This window comes from Alligator sinensis, unplaced genomic scaffold, assembly GCF_000455745.1.
Source record: "Alligator sinensis unplaced genomic scaffold, ASM45574v1 scaffold249_1, whole genome shotgun sequence".
NCBI classification, from domain to species: Eukaryota; Metazoa; Chordata; order Crocodylia; family Alligatoridae; genus Alligator; species Alligator sinensis.
This window is the reverse complement of record NW_005842593.1, coordinates 392,339-400,538: the sequence shown is the minus strand read 5'-3', so window position 1 is coordinate 400,538 and position 8,200 is coordinate 392,339. Positions and strand designations below refer to the sequence as shown.

General features: G+C 47.8%; 1 protein-coding gene across 5 annotated transcripts in view; it reads right to left on the bottom strand.

The window, feature by feature from the left end:
- Positions 1-8,200, bottom strand: part of LOC102385793 (rho GTPase-activating protein 39-like) — a 167,434-nt gene that overhangs the window by 137,333 nt on the left and 21,901 nt on the right. For 2 of the 5 annotated variants that reach the window (XR_003096089.1, XR_003096088.1), the window contains exon 2: positions 7,214-7,381. The exons of 2 other annotated variants lie outside the window; for them this stretch is intronic. The gene's annotated coding sequence lies outside the window, so the exon portion shown is untranslated. The remainder of the gene's footprint in view (positions 1-7,213; positions 7,382-8,200) is intronic. One more of the 5 variants, XR_003096086.1, reaches the window with a different exon arrangement.

The following is an 8,200-nucleotide window of genomic DNA, read 5'->3' as shown; positions in this document are numbered from 1 at the left end:
GAAGTCAGTTAAGGGTCTTACATCAGGTGGCCTCAGAAAATACTGACTGGGGTCTAAAAGAAATGTGGTCTTGGCTAACCTCCTGGCTCCCAGATTTCGGGGCCCTTGGCAAGAAAATCCTGTATGGAATATTGTTTGTCTTGATAGTTCTGATAATGTTTTATGTCTTAGTGCAACTGATCCTCTGCTGCGTGAAAGCCAGCAGGAGAAGCTTTAGCAAGGCAAGAAAACCCACAGCAGAGTCTAGAATAATGGTATTACAAAAGTGTGAGCAGATTGAAAGAAAACATGAAAGGCTGCATGATGAAATAGAGGGGCTCATGAGAATAAAAATTTAAGGGTAAAGTGAGACTAAATAGTCTCAAAGGGGGGGGAACTGTGGAATCAGAAAAAATATATGCCTTAAACTTTGATTATTTTAGTTATAAGATGACATAACCGCTTTGTGGAGAATTGCTGGCTCTGTATAGTAGAACAGATAAGAGAAAGTGTTTGTTCTTTGTAACTCCTCTGCAACTGCTTCGCTCACCGCGGCCTTGAAGATAGCAAAAAGTATGTACAACTCTGATTTGCAGGTGCAAGAAGGAGGTTTGTGAACTAACCTCGCCTCCCCCATTAGTTCCCATCCTGATTACAGCAAAGAAATAATGAAGTAATATTATAGCCGCTTTTCATGCTAATTTCACTATATGATCACGTGAGTTGTAAGCAACTGTTAAAAAGTATATAAGCCTCCTGATTTTGCTCTTGGGGGGGGACCCCTTCCAAGTGCTTGGGAAATCCATGTCACTTTGGAATCCCCCCTACAGCTGTAGTTTCTTTTGAATAAAAGCTTCTGCTGACCTGACCCAAAAGTATGCTACGTGTGTTTCCACGACAGTATCTGGGGGAACGTTTGTTCACCAGAGCACCCCAAGGGATGATGAGTTTGAATGGTTATAAACTCCTGCAAGACCATTTCAGGCTGGACATAAGGAAGAATTTCTTTATTGTCTGAGCCACCAAGGTCTGGAATAGCCTGCCATCGGAGGTGGTTCAAGCACCTACTTTGAACACCTTCAAGAAAAAATTGGATGTTTACCTTGCTGGGATCCTAGGACCCCAGCTGACTTCCTGCCTTCGGGCAGGGGGCTGGACTCGATGATCTTCCGAGGTCCCTTCCAGCCCTAATGACTATGAAACTAAGAAAGCGGTCTGAAGTGCAGCGCATGGGCCAACCCCCATTAGAAACTGACTTAAGAGTGCAACCCCAGGGAGGGGGGCAACCAAGCCCTGTAAGTTTATGGACACCTGAGGTATTAGTTGGGACAGGGGCCATATTTGTAGTGATGTTAAGATGTGCTAGTGTGGGAGCACAATGACCGTATGCTCCAGTGGGGAGTGAGAGTCCCAGTGAGACGCTGGAGCACCAGTCATGGTGTAAGGCACTGTAGTAATTTGGATGTCATCTGCGAGGCATGGGACACAATAAGGGAATGTCGAAGTCATGTTATCGCCCTGAACATCAGGTGTTAAAATGGGTAGTCTCCCACGTTTAACAGCAGTTTATATTCCAACAAGTCATGGCGGGTGAGATCTTGGGCGGATTGCCCTAAAACAGGTGAGCAGGCCAAGGATTTCCTGGCCCTGAGTAGCCAGCCTCTTACACACAAGCTGATTGAAGATCGCTTCAGGGTAGACATAAGGAAAAACATCCTTACAAGCCGAGTGGCAAGGGTTTGGAACAGGCTCCCTCCAGAATTGGTAGAATCATCCACCCTGGCGATCTTCAAAAAAATGTCTTGACACCCATCTTGCTGGGATCAGTTGATCCCAGCAGTCTTTCCTAGCCACATGCATGGGGGCTGGACCCAATGATCTGTAAGATCCCTTCCAGCCCCTAACAACTATGAAACTATCTTGTTCTGCCCTAAGTGCTTAGAAGCAGATTCTTTGATGACCTGCTCCATGATCTTTCCATGTATCAAAGTCAGACTGACAGGTTTTTAATTCCCTTCCTCCTCCTCCTCCTTCCTCTTTTTAAAGATGGGGACCTTTTCCAGTCATTCAGGACCTCAACAGACCTCCATGAGCTCTGAAAGAGAATAGCCAGTGGCTTCTGCAGTTACCTAAGCTAATTCCTTGACACTACAACACTGAAATGCAGGGTGAGGCAAGGAATGGGGCAGGACATGGGATGGAGCCATGGACGGCTCATCTGGGGGATGCAGGGTACACCTCGGGGGAGGCATGGAGGACACGTGCCCCTTGGATCTGTGCACAGGGAGACAGTGAGCTGCCTGCTGCATGCTTGGGGCTGGGGGCTGTGCTGGTCTCTTCCCAGCAAGGGGGGTAGGGGGCAGGGAGGGGCTGGGCTGGGCTGAGCTGAGCTGAGCTGGGCAGCAGCGGCGCTGGGAGAGGGGGCTATGGGAGGTATACAGCCAGCCCAAAATTCAACAGAGCCCCTCCTCCCACCATCCCTTCCCTCCCCCACACCACTTCCTCTCCAACAGATTTACTGACAGGACACTGCTCTCCAAGCTGCCGGACTGTATTCCTGGCAGCAGCATTTATCGGCAACATTATCGGTCACATCAGCCAAAAAAAGCCAATTGCCAATAACATCAATTTTTTTTTTTATTGGCGTCGATGTGACATGGACTGATATATCAGTGCACCTCTACAAAGAACTAAGAAAGACCACAATAGGGCAGAATGTTTTTGACACTATACATTCCTATTTGAAAAAAATGGATTTCTCTCATTAATTTCATGTAAGCGTTTGTGTATCAAGCAGTGTTAATATTGTGTTGCACCCTTAAATGGATCTCATGACCCCTAGGGTGATGCAGTACCAGTAGCTTAACTGAGGTAGGGTGTCCAGGAGAGCAGCCCCTGGCACTGACATATGTGTGTGTTGGGGGGGGACAGGTGGGAAATAAAAATAACAGCTGCTGCCGCAGCCACACCAGCAACATGGCAGCAGCCAGAAGTTGCCACTGCCTCCATGCAGTGCCAGCTGCTTTGTTATGCCTCTGCACAGTACCCTGGTTGAAAAACACTACAATTATTTATATTGTATAACTTTACCCCCACAAGGAAGAACAAATATTCTTCCTTGCTACAGAGGGTGGGATGTGAGACAATAAATTTAAAATGCACAAAAACAGATTTAAATTTAAGTCTCAGAGATGATTTCTTGCTGTCAGCACAGTAGGGCAATGGAACAAGTTGCCAATGGACGTTGTGTAATCTCGTTAACAAGCTCAAGCTTTTTGGGCTGAAGAAGGACACTTTGTGCCTGAAAGCTTACCTATCATCTCTCCCAGCTTACAGTTGAACCAATACAAGATTTTGACAAAAAAACTCTTGCTTCTTGCATAATTCCTGGACCATCTCAGCTACAACAGTTTCAAGTGCAGTGTTACCACTCTGCTTGTGCGCAGTGTCTGCCTGAACACTGTGATTTTACTGTAGATCGAAGTCTGAAAGGCAAACATGCTGCAAGGTCTAGAATACATAACGTCTCTAAACACTTTTACAGACCTACAGGAAAAAGGACCTCATGTCCACTTGGCAGCAGTCTCAATTCAGCAACTGCTTTGCAGAAACCAGAGAGCAGAAATGCAAATGAAAAATATCAGCATGGTGTGCAAGCTTCACTGCATCAGTTCATTAGACGAGAGTGGGCGGATGAGCTCAGCTGAATACCCTAATTTGGGGGTCAGACCCTTTGCCACCATGGGCCACTGCTTGCAACATGGAACAGCCCTGTTTCTCACAGTGGCAAAGAGTGCATGATAAGGGAGAGTACATATGCAGAACCTATCCACATTGATATGCAGAACCTATGCAGAACCTATCCACATTGACGCTGGAGGGCAGGGAACAACTACAAGCAGACCTGGACAGGTTGGACATGTGGGCGGAAAACAACAGAATGCAATTCAACAAGGAGAAATGCAAAGTGCTGCACCTAGGTAGGAAAAATGTTCAGCATACCTACTGCCTAGGGAATGACCTGCTTGGTGGAACGGAAGCGGAAAGGGATCTTGGAGTCCTAGTGGACTCCAAGATGAACATGAGTCGGCAGTGTGACGAAGCCATCAGAAAAGCTAATGGCACTTTATCGTGCATCAGCAGATGCATGACGAACAGATCCAAGGAGGTGATACTTCCCCTCTATCAGACGCTGGTCAGACTGCAGTTGGAGTACTGCGTGCAGTTTTGGGCGCCGCACTTCAAGAGGGATGTGGATAACCTGGAGAGGGTCCAGAGAAGGGCCACTCGTATGGTTAAGGGCTTGCAGGCCAAGCCCTATGAGGAGAGACTGGGGCACCTGGACCTCTTCAGACTCCACAAGAGAAGGTTGAGAGGCGACCTTGTGGCTGCCTATAAGTTCATCACGGGGGCACAGAAGGGAATTGGTGAGGTTTTATTCACCAAGGCGCCCCTGAGGGTTACAAGAAATAATGGCCACAAGCTAGCAGAGAGCAGATTTAGATTGGACATTAGGAGGAACTTCTTCACAGTTAGAGTGGCCAAGGTCTGGAATGGGCTCCCAAGGGAGGTGGTGCTCTCCCCTACCCTGGGGGTCTTCAAGAGGAGGTTAGATAAGCATCCAGCTGGGGTCATCTGAACCCAGAACTCTTTCCTGCCTATGCAGGGGGTCGGACTCGATGATCTATTGAGGTCCCTTCTGACCCTAGCATCTATGAATCTATGATCTGTCCCCTATGCCTCTTCCTTCACAGCTTCCAGCATTCAGGTCTAATAAGTCCTAACACTGGCCTTGGTGTTGTCAGAGATCTACCCAAAACAATTCCAAGATCTCTTTCTTAAACAGTAATGACAAATGTAGAGCCTATCATTATGTAAGTGCCTTTCAGGTTATTCTTTTCCATGTGAATCACCTTACACTTATGAACACTGAACTCCATGTGCCATTTTGCTGCCTGTTAACTCAATTTTACGAAATTCTTCTGCAATTCCTCACGATCAACTCTATTTTTTTACTACCCTGAATAACTGGTGTCATCTTCAAAACTGGCAACCTCATAATATATTTACTCTCCTTTCCAAATCATTTATGAACAGCATAAACAGCACAGGCCCGAGCATAGACCCCTGGGGAAATGGGCTGTGTGAAATTTCGCTGGGTGTTTCGTTTCAAAGCTGTTTTGATGCGTTTCGAGCTCAAAACAGTGAAATCGAAACAAAACAAAAGGCTTCGAAACGAAAGAAGGGCATTCAAAATGTTTCAAATTTCAAAGCCGGGCTTACTTGGCTTCAGTGCTGGTCCCAGGCAGCAGAGGCAGCCTCTGTTTATTCGGAGCGCGGATCCAGGGGCTCGCACCCACTGGAGCCCAGCACAGTCCGGCAGCCTTCCCGGGGGTGCAAGCCCTCGGATCTGCGCCCCAGATGAGAGGAGGCTGCCTCTTCCACCTGGAACCGGTACTGGGCACGGGCTGCGCCCAGCACTGGAGAAGATTGCTGCTGGGGTAGCAGCCGCCTGAGCCTCATCTCATCCGGGGACCCACACTCCCGGGAGGAGTCCGGCACAGCTCAGCAGCCCTCCCAGATCTGTGTGCCAGATGAGAGGAGTCCCAGGTGGCAGTAGCAATCTTCTCCAGTGCTAGGCGTGGGCTGCGCCCAGCGCTGATCCCAGGCAGCAGTGGCAGCTTGAGCCTCTTCTCATCCAGCACGCAGATCCGGGGGCCTACACCCCTGGGAGGAGTCCGGCACAGCCCTGCAACCCTCCCGGAGGTGCGGGCTCCCAGGTCTGCACGCTGGATGAGAAGAGGCTTCCACTGCTGGCAAGGGTCAGGAGTTGTGTTTTGAAGACTTTGAGGTGCAGTTTCCCAGAAACCTCTGCACCTATCTCCTTAAAACTTAATGTCTTCAGAAGGGGCTACAATCCCTGCAATTTTCATCCAAATCAGGCAAGAAATGACAAAGTTTTAGGCATTTTCATGATTCCCATTATAGCCTATGGGCAAAATGTCAAAATACATCAAAACAGCGAAACAGTTTCAACGAAACAAAGCGGGACAGTGCTTCAAAACTAAATGAAACACTGTCCCTTCAAAACGGCGAAATGGACATCGAAATGAAACAATGGTGTTTCGCACAGCCCTACTGGGGGAATCCCAGTGCTGGCCTCTCTCCATTGTAACAACCATTTATACCTACTCTTTGTTTATTGTCCTTTAGCCAGTTACTGATCCACAATTGTGCTGATTGGAATAAAAAAACTGGCATGATTTCTTTTACAGCCTTTGGTGTGGAACATCCTCAAAAACTTTCTGAAAACTCAAATACGTTATTTCAGCAGTCAGCTACCTTTTTGCCTGCAAGCCATTTTTGGGAACCAAGGACAGATCAATATTAAGTTTCTAATTTTTTAGGGACCCCGCAGGCCGGATAGAATGGCCTTGCGGGCTGAATGCAGCCCGCGGGCCGTATTTTGCCCACCCCCGATCTAGGTGGTTCAGGCACCAGGTAGTCTGCATTGTATTGTGTGGCTTAACTTTTTAATGCACTGGTGCACTTCACAATCCTATAGAGTTTTGTATAATCCTACTGACCACTGTCTCATGTCAGGATGTCCCAAGGGACAAACAAGAATCACTCTCCCATTTTTCATATTAAAATAACTGATAGATTATATAAAGTCCCTTTTGAAAAAGTCTGGAGAACTACTGGGATCCAAGTGCCATTCCTTCTACTTGCACAGAATCATAGAAAAGTACAGAACCGTAAGGCATAGCACTCCAACCTGCCACAGGTGAAGCAAGAGGACAATGGCAGCAAGTGTCCTGCTGCTTCAAGGGTTGTTAAAACATGCACAAGAAATCCAAGGAAAAGGACAAGCCTCCCTGCTACAAAGGAAGGTAAAAACTCCCAGAGTCTGTACCAATCTGAATATGGGGTAAAATTCCTTCCTGATTCCAAATGTGGCAATTGATCTGACCCTGAACAGAGGAGCAAGACCCTCTAGCCAGGGAACTCCAGATTGTAAATCCCAGCAGGAACACACCAGTCAAAATCCCCAGCCTTGGCTGCAGCCAAAACCCAATGCTCCCAAGGAAGGTGAAAATAAAACCCTAACACATTAGCAACAGAAGGGGAAAAAAATTCATTCCTGGCCCCATGTGGCAAACAGCAAAGCCCAGAAGAACAGGAAATCCCCACAGCAAATCACTGACATAGCTACTCCTAAATCAAACCTTACCTATGCTTATCCAGCTTCTTCCTGAACACACTCCAGTGATGAAGACTGCAACTTCCCTAGGCAATCTATTCCACTGCCTCACTGCTGTAACAGCAAAGAATGTTTTACTGACATTGAGTCTAAACCTACTTTGCTGGAACTTCAAGCCATTGGTCCACATCCTGCTCTCTGCAGCAAGACAGAAAAGGTGACATTATCAGTCAAAAATACTCTGTCAAATCCATGTGTTTGGCAATCAGATCTGCTCTAATCACTGGACCACATTCAAATTCTAGAACAAAGGAGGTTGATTTTCAGCAATCTCCAGATATCTACTAAACAGATATGTAGATCACTGTCGAAGAAACTGTAAGGTATACAGAGAATGAGGCAACAGGTACAAGAAGGAAAGCATAGCTTTGCAGTTTAGAAAACTGGATTGGGATGCACTGAGCTCTATCCCTGCCCATGTAACTGACTTTCTTCCTAAGTTCAAAGGTAGCCATTAACTGTGTTCCCAGTAAAGCAGAGGTGGGCAAAATACGGCCTCCTAGACCATCCTATCCGGCCTGTGAGGCCCCTAAAAAATTTAGAAAATTAATATTTATCCGCTCCTGGCTGCCTGTCAAAGATGACAAGAGCCAGGGGTAGTAGGACCCAGGGGAAGCCAGCAGGAGGACCCAACAGCCCAGCAACAAGGCCTGCCCAGCCCAACCCATCCCCACCCCTCTCCGACGCCCATCCCTCCCAATCGGAAACCTCTGCCTAGCAGAGGCTTCTGGCCTAAGACCCTGGGGCTGTTCCCACCTCCCTTCACTGGAGAGGGAGATTCAGATAAGAATGGGGAGGGGAGCCAGGGGAGGACCACGGGCGATTGCCCCAGTCCTCAGGGCCGGGCCAGCTTCTGCCTAGTCCTTGCAGCCGGGAACCACATGGTGCTGGAGCAGCCAGCAGCGGGCAGGAAAGCAGGGAAATAGCAGATACAAGCGGGGGGCGTGGTAGGGAGCA